At 46.2% G+C, this 8,633-nt stretch overlaps 1 pseudogene; it reads right to left on the bottom strand.

Moving 5' to 3' along the window:
- Nucleotides 1-6,769: 6,769 nt before the first annotated feature.
- LOC129635038 (40S ribosomal protein SA-like) lies at nt 6,770-8,290 on the bottom strand (annotated as a pseudogene).
- Between the last annotated feature and the right edge of the window lie 343 nt (nt 8,291-8,633).

An 8,633-nucleotide genomic window follows, 5' to 3' on the forward strand; every position in this document is an offset into this window, starting at 1 on the left:
AATATTTTCAGCCCAGAGAGACACAGCCTGTGCTTTAGACCATGGCAAACCCTCCCAGCTAGCCCCAGTCCATGCAAATCTCTCCTGTTCCTCAGATCCCATGGCCAACAGGCAGTCCCTGAGTCTGTTCAGCAGACAAGCTCCCACAGTGTCCAGAGCTGAGGCTTCTCCCGCCCTCGTGTCCCCTCAGCCCTGCACAATGAGCCTGCACTCCTGGGAATGGAGGGTCCTCTGTGCGCTTCTTCTGGGGCTGCTGCTGGGCCTTCTTCCTCCTTCAGCCAGAGCAGGGAGCTGGCTCGGGCAGGCCCGTGAGTAGGGGGAGGAGGGGATGAGCTGTCAGTCCCTCTGTCTCCTGCGGGCCGGGCCCTACGGGAGGAGGCGCTGGGGGCTGAGTGCGGGCTTGGCCTGCTTAGCGGTCAGGACTCAGGGCACATTTGGGGGAGGCTGAACCTACTGGGGAACAGTGACAATGTTGATGGTGACAAGCTGTTTCCATCTCTGTACGAGCTGGTCCAGTTCACCAAATTCTCCCCAAACTAACACTCGTATATCAACACTCTTCCTCTGGCAACAGGGGGTGGGCTGAGTGTTTTCCAGGAAACTCCTTGCTAATCTCTGGGAAGGATTCTGACAGAGTCTCTGATGATGCAACAAATGTCCACTTTGGTTCGGAATCAACAAGGACTCCCTGCTTGGCACATGGATGTCAATGCTATGTAGCAGCCTCGAAGGGAGGGGAGCTTGGGGGAGAAAGGACGCATGTGTGTGTTTGGCTGAACTGTTCCCCTTGGTGTCACTTGAGACTGTCACAGCACTGTTTGTTAACGGGCTACACCCCAAATACAAAGTAAAAGTTAAAAAAGTCAACAACATGTGACCAAACACAAAAAGAAGACACAGGATGATTTGAACATTGGCTTCAAAAGTGCATTTTGATAATACAGAAAACTACAGTATTTTAAAATCCTAGTTTATGATTTAGAATCTATGATATTTAGGTAACTGATCAATTGTTTAATACAGGCACTGATAAAAATACAAGCTAAAGGCTCACCAGTTTTAATATCATAAATTTTACACTACAGTCTAAAGCCAGGGCACATATGTCTATTTATCTGTCTCCCTCCCTCCAACTCCCTCTCTCTAGTTTTAAGATTTGTGTCACCAGTGAGCTCACTCCAGCTCTCCTGCAACACACACCCTTCATTCTGTGGGAGAAGTGATAACACTCGTTTACACTAGTGTAAGTGAGGAGGTGACGCACGGTGACAGAAGGAAGGAGACTGGCGGGGGTCTCGGCCCGGCCTCGGCCTGGGGGCTTTGCCTGGACCCTTGCTCCCTCTCTCACTGCTGACCATACAGGGGCCTGGAGAAGCCTGTGAGGAGCCCTGGCCAAGAATCTTCATGCACGTCTCGCCATTTACATCGTGAGCATGGAGTTTGTGCAAAGATCTTCAAATTTCTGTTTTTTTCTGACTTCTTTAGTCTTCATTAGTCTTCTCACCAGGGGTGTCATTAACTAAATCAGCCTATATATTATTAATATTAACATATATCATGGATATATAAATATTATATTAAAATAATAAAAGTACATAACATTTAATATTTATTTACATTATATATGCATACATTTACATAGTATTATGTTGTAGTAAATTAAATTAATAAATATAAATAAACTAGCATGGCGATATGAGTATATATTACTCCTCAGAGGCAGACCTTTGCCTTTTACGCAGTCAACTCTGCCTGCTGACCATATTTTGTTTTCCAGAAAAAAATGAAGACTGAGGCCAGAGTGAAAAGTGAGGGGAAGGCAGGCAGAGAAGACCCAAGCTGAAATTACAGGGGAGGCATAATTGAATCACTCAAGTGAAACAAGAAGTGTGTTCCCGAGACCAGCCTGAAGTGAGGGGAGTGGATGCGAACCCGCACCCGGCCAGGCCAGTGGGCACCTTCTGGGGTGGGGTGAGCGGGAGGGAGCCTCCTCTGGGTGTCTCTCCGCCTGCTCCTCTGAGGACCTGCTTGTCCTCCCCAGGCTCTGCTGTGACCTTTGTGCTTTGCCGCCAGGAGGCCCGTTTCCTGCCCTCCACTGTCCTCCTCCTACCTTCTCTCTGTCCTGGATTCTCTTGGCTGCCACCGGCCAGGCTGGAGACACAGGCATCACAAGACCTTCCCCGCAGCCCGTGAGCTGTCCTCGCCCCGCCCTCCTCCTTTAGCGCTGGGTTAACGGGGTGCCTGGTGTTCATTACCGAGAGCTTCCTTGCTCGCAGTTTCCTCCATTCCTGATGGTGGGATGCGCAGGGCAACTAAAGCCATTTCTGAATTTCCCTGAATGTGGATGCTAGATGAACCTAGTTTGCTTATAGCAGAACCGTGTTGTTCTAAAGAGAGATTTTTATAGTCCTATTTAAAACCACTGGAAAACCCCCAAACAGGAAATGGTGACATCTCAAAGTCATACTGTTACATGACAAAAGCAAGTTGTAAAACAACACACATTATTTGTCTAACTGAACTAAAAATGAACATATATTATCTGTGTGTAAATAAATATATATTTGAAATGTTTTCTAAAAAGCTGGAGGAATATTATATAAATGAACCACAGATACTTTGATAAGGATGAAAGAGAAACTTTACTTTTACTCTAAATTACCAGTTTCTTTTTGGGTGTACTTTTAACTCAGGAGGAACTTGAATGAGAGTGTATATTGTTTGCATTTAAATAAACACTACATATGATTGTACAGAACCAGCTTATCATAAAAACTGAACCAATGTATTTCAGAGTCAAACAAATGATAAGCTGCATAGAAGAGAGTGAATATCTGCTGAAGCACTAGAGACAGAAAGAACACACGAGCAGCACAAACAGTGAGACACCGGCTGCACGCTACTGTGCCCTCCAGTCACGGGCCACTCCCTGAACACCGGCTGGGTTTAAGGCAGCCTGGAGGTCAGTCACCTGCCCAAGGCAAGTCTGAATTTATGCCAGGCCCATAGTAAAGACATATTTTAATTAGTAGCTCTCAGAGGTAGCAAAAGTACACTGTATTCTCTAAACTTATTTTGGCCCATTCTATAATGGATTGTTCCATTAAAAACAAAACACTCAAACCAACATTAAAAACCACCTTTTTGGTGTACCTGAAAGCTTTTGCCATTTTAGAGCTTTCTCTTTTTCTGTCATCTCTTAAACACATGTAAAATAAATACAGTCAAGTCCCCAGTGGGAGGGGCTACTCAGGGAGCTCTGGGCCTCAGCCGTTACTAGGAATAAAAGTGGCAGAGAGCATTTTTACTCCAGAACTCTAAAGGTATGTTGGTGTGGGATAATCGGGACCCGTGGAAAGCATATGACAGCCTGATACTGTTTATTACATCTGCCACAGCTCAGTGATTTTCAATATCTTACTTTCTGTAACCAAAGATTGAGAATGCTCAGGAGAGAGCATTAATATAACTACATAACTCGTTATGAATAGCATATAAGTAGAAAGTATAGTTAGATGTGAGTCTAACTTACCTTAATATCCTAGTTCCTGTGGCTGTCAGTCCATAGGCTCAGACTACATTCCTCGGGCACCTCTACAGATTGAACAGTAGGTGGCGCTTTCAGTCTGTTTGGAAAACTGTTCATGGGCTTTGGCTTGTTTACTTGCTTTTTAACTGTTTTACCACCATTGCACAGAAAACAAAGTAATTTGGTACATAAGTGTATGAAGTCCAGATCAATGTCATGGGAGCAATTCCAGAAGAACACAAAGCCATATAACTGGATCTGCAGGAAGCATTTACAAATATTCACAGAAAAGACTTAACCTCTCCATAGATCCAAACTGAAAACAGAAAGTGAAAGTTACTCAGTCGTGTCCGCCTCTTTGGGATCCCTTAGACTGTAGCCCACCAGGCTCCTCTGCCCATGGAATTTTCCAGGCAAGAACACTGGAGTGAGTTGCCATTCTCTTCTCTAGGGAACCGTCCCAACCCAAATTATCCAGTAATAAAACGCTTTTAGGGTTTGTGTCACAGATGCTCTTTGTTACTTTGATTCCTGGTAATGACAGAATCTCAGGCCAACCTGGGACCCGCCCTAAAGTACTTTGTGTCCTGTAACCCTCGTCAGACACATAGACTTTAGTTCGGTTTTCTTGTTTGGAAACAATTTGACCTAGCTGCTCACAAGTGAAAAGCAAACTACTAGACCTTAAAATGTTCCAGTAGAGTACAGTCAAATGCTCTTGATTCTAGGAACTCCAAAGAATGTTTTTAAGCCTTTTCAGCCACCAGCTTCTCTTGATTCTGAAAGCTGGGTTTACTAGGGACCGGCAGTGGTGGAAGTGCGATGAAATCACTGCAGCGGTGTTGTGCTTCAAAGCACAGGGTCTGTAGAGACTAGGAACAAAGATAAAATATTCTGAAGGGGTGAATCCAGGGCATTTACTCTTATCTGAAAAAAGGCTTGTGCACAGATGTATTTTATGCATCACTTCAGGGAGGGCACAGGCTCCCTGGGCTCTCCAAATCCCTCAGCTTAAGAGCTCCTGGCCTGGGAGTGAAAGAAAGCAAAGGCAGCCCTTCCCTCTTCCCCATTCCGACCTCTGGTCCCATCACATTCCGACCTCTGGTCCCATGAGAGGGACAGTGGACGCTCTGCGCGCTGTCCCAGCCGCAGGGCTGCCAGAGGAGTTACAGGAGCAGACCTGCCCAGTGGCGCCACTGCTTCCTGCCTGCTGCCGGGCCTTGTGAGAAGGCCCCAAGGAGATCTAGGAAAAGCAAAGGGGAGTCCAACTCAGCAGAGCAGCCCCGAAGCACAGGGAGTTAAAGAAACAGGAAGCACGAGTCAGGTTAAGGAAGGACCGCTTTCTGAGTGCTGCGCTGATAAGGGGTGTGGCTGAAGCATCCCGCTCCCTGCCCACGTGGCTTTGCCTCTGCAGGCACTTCCAGTTTGCCTCACCGTGAGAGGCGCCTGCTTGTCAGAAGGCAGATCTTTTCTACCATCAATAAACTGTCTTTTCCCCGCTGTCAGCCCTGTAATCTGGCACTATATGCGCCTTGCTCCATTGGCTGCTAACACTTCTGTAAAAAGAGATCTAACTGTCAAGAGTTCAAAATTCCAGGGGTCTGTGGAGTCCCACCACCAATTCACGCCCCAGAGCTGTGTCTGAATCAAGTAAAACGCTCATTACAGGCTTAGGATTGAAGATACTAAAGTGAGAACCTGAATGAATTTAGAACTTTTGGAACGTCTGATTTTAAAAGTATTTGTTTATCTTTAAAGTCCAATAAGAAAAATTTACTCTTGCTTGTCTTGTCTGAGGAATAAACATGGAAAGATACTTACTGAAAAAAAAGCTACAAAATCTGAGGCTTTTAAGAAGGGAATTAAAAGAGAATGGGTCTCATGAAGAGTAACTCCTTTCAGACGGAGAAGCTGAGAGGAGAAAGAAATTGATTTAAGAAAAGATCTTACTATTAGAGCTGAGGCCATCTGCCATTTAGTCAAATTTGGTTTTCTGCACGCAGGGTCACCTTATACAGACTCGTATAGACACACAATACAGCTATCATCTCCACTGATACACAGAGGGGTGCCCTGGCCACCACTTCAGACTGCCTTGTGGGCTCTCAGGATGCTCAAGACTCTGTCCTGTGTGTCCCTGGGAAGTGACTCCCAGGAGGTCCATCCACTGAGCCGAGTTCCACTGTTTTCAAACAGCCCTTTAAATCCCTGAGGCCAGCGCCCCTCTCTCACCACATAAAATGTCCCCCCTGTGTCACTGCTCCTCATCAACATGGCTGCTGCTTTTATAATCAGTCTTAAGATATGGTGACCTGATTCTATTACTTGTTATTATGCTGAATTCAATCAAGTGTTTTATATCTTACTAGCATATTAATATTCAGATTCAGAGAAATAATTCAACTATGAAGTCAATTGATTATCCTCCTATCCATATGAAGCATATAAATATAATATCTGGGAGTTGGTGAAGGACAGGGAAGCCTGGTGTGCTGCAGTCCATGGGGTCGCAAAGAGTTGGACATGACTGAGTGACTGAACAATGATAAAATAGTATCTCAATTGATAATGAACGTTAAGTGCATAGGGGAAAGTGGGAGAAAAGTATTTTAAAACTTGGATCAAGCTTAGCTAATAAAATTAGCAGTTGCAAATGTTGTTTGGGGGAAGAACATAATGAATTATGAATTAGGAAATTTTCCTCTTATGTGAAAAGAAAACAGCAAAAGTCACAGAACATCCTCATGAGTAGACATATTTATTTATTTAGAAACTGCTTATTTTCTGTCAACCAATTTCCATTTTAAGAGTTTGTGGGGTTTCCATAATGCCTCATGGTAAAGAATCCTGCCAATGCAGGAGACATGAGTTCAATCCCTGGTCCAGGAAGAACCCACGTGCCTCAGAGGAACTAAGGCCATGAACCACAACCATCGAGCCTGTGCTCCACAGCCTGGGGGCCACAGCTCCTGAGCCCACGCTCTGCCACCACCGAAGCCTGGGGGCCCTGGGGCCTACGCTCCATAACAAGGGAAGCCGCTGCAACGGGAAGGCCAGGCACCACAAGCAGAGAGTGCACCCCGCTCACCACAACCAGAGCACACCTGTGCAGCAGCAAGGACCCAGCACGGCCCCCACCCAAGAAAAGAGCCTGTGAAAGAACAGCTGAAGCCCACGCAGTGCTGTGTGTACCCGTCCAGTGGCCTGAGCAGTGGGCACTGCAGGCTAGCCTTCAGGGGAACTGCGGAGTAGGCAGCGAGCTCGCCTGCCCGCCTGTGGACTAGGCCAGCACCTCAGATCCAGTAGCGTTGCACTCAGCTGCTGAAGTGACCCATTCACGGTGAAGTCCTCCTTGGTCAGAGCTTGCTCAGCTGCCCCCTGCTCTTCCCTTTTAACCTTTCAGAATCTGCAGACGTGGGGATCAGGCACGACCTCCCAAGAGTGTTCACAGGAAACAGTGCCGCGCACGGGTAGAACTTCCCTGGTGAGCATCCGCCAAGTCAGACCCACCAACTGAGCTCCCTGGTTGTGGGGAATGGGTCATCTCCAGAGTGCAGAGGAGAGTCCGTGTCACACAGACTAATGGTAAGAAGTTCACATACATGTCTCTGGGAGAGGCTGGCGGTCAGCCCAGGGATCGTAACTACCAGGAGTCTTGGCTCCTGGAAGCTGCCTGGGTCTGGTTAGTGGAGGCTCCAGGAGCAAAGCGGCCGACCAGAGGAGCGGCGGCAGCAAACTGCAGCTCAACTCGCTGGCCAGGGTTCCTGGAGGACGCATCAGGGATAGCAGCTGGGTTTTCAGTGGCAACGATGGCATGAGCTGCCTACAGAAGCTTCTCCCATGTTCTCTTCGGATTCCTAGTGTAGACGCCATCACTTTTCCTTCTGTAGATGTACTGCTCCGTTGGGAAGTAAAGGTCGGTGCTGCCTAAGTGGGCCCCTGCTGCAAGGAACGTGATGACATCGTCCTCCATTTGCTGGACATCAAGGACCGAGGATAGTGTAAAAGATTCACTTTACGTTATGACAAGAATCCAGACAGTGCCATATGGACCACTGTCTGGGTAGCGTGGGAAAAGCCTGAGAAGATATTTTAGAGAAGCCAGATAATCTTTCTGATAAAACAAAATTGACTTTCATTCAGTTTGTAGAAATAACGCTGTGAGTTCTATTCTTTAGAGGTTTAAAATTTTGTTGTAATGTCTTGGCATTTCTGAGAAACTTATAATACATGTACAAGGTTCAAGAACCTAGAAATATAAAATACTTCATATTCCATTGTTCTTCCTACCCCCTCCTTTCTTGCTAAGGCCCTGCTGCTTCCACAGTCAGCCACGTGTTTTGTTTCTCAGGAATAGCTTCCGGAGGTTTATTTGTTTTTTCTAAGTATTTATTTGGCTGTGTCCATGGGACCTTTGCCATGGGAACTCTTAGCTGTGGCATGTGGGTTCTAGTTTCATGACAAGGTATTGAACTCAGGCCCCTACAATAAGAGTGCAGAGTCTTAGCCCCTGGATCAAGAGAGAGGCCCAGAATGTCATTTTATGGACACAAGCAAATATGAATATCTATTTCTTATCCACTCCACATGTGGTGCTAGTGGTAAAGAACCCGCCTCCCTGTGCAGGAGACATAAGGGACTCAGATTCAATCCCTGGGTCCGGAAGATCCTCTGGAGCAGGAAATGGCAACCCACTCTAGTATCCCTGCCTGGAGCATCGCCATGGGCAGAGGAGCCCGGTGGGCTACAGTCCATAGTGTCACAAAGTGTGGGACATGACTGAGTGTGAGCACACAGCCACATTTAAAACCATAAATGGTCACACACTGTGCACAATGTTTTATGGTATCTTGCTTATATTCAGCTGACTCTATCTTGGGAATATTCTCTCTTGGGACACTATTTTCCATAAATCAGTCCAGTGACTAGATGATGTACTATAATACGCTTTACTGCTCCACACTGGAATAAACACTAATATAAAATGACATCTTGACATCACAAAAAACTATGTAATGCATAACCGTAGCCTAATTTATTCCATTTCAGGAAAATGTATCAATTTCTAATGCATATGGAATTTCTACAAATCTAATGCATTTGT

Source organism: Bubalus kerabau, chromosome 20 (assembly GCF_029407905.1).
Source record: "Bubalus kerabau isolate K-KA32 ecotype Philippines breed swamp buffalo chromosome 20, PCC_UOA_SB_1v2, whole genome shotgun sequence".
NCBI classification, from domain to species: domain Eukaryota; kingdom Metazoa; phylum Chordata; class Mammalia; order Artiodactyla; family Bovidae; genus Bubalus; species Bubalus kerabau.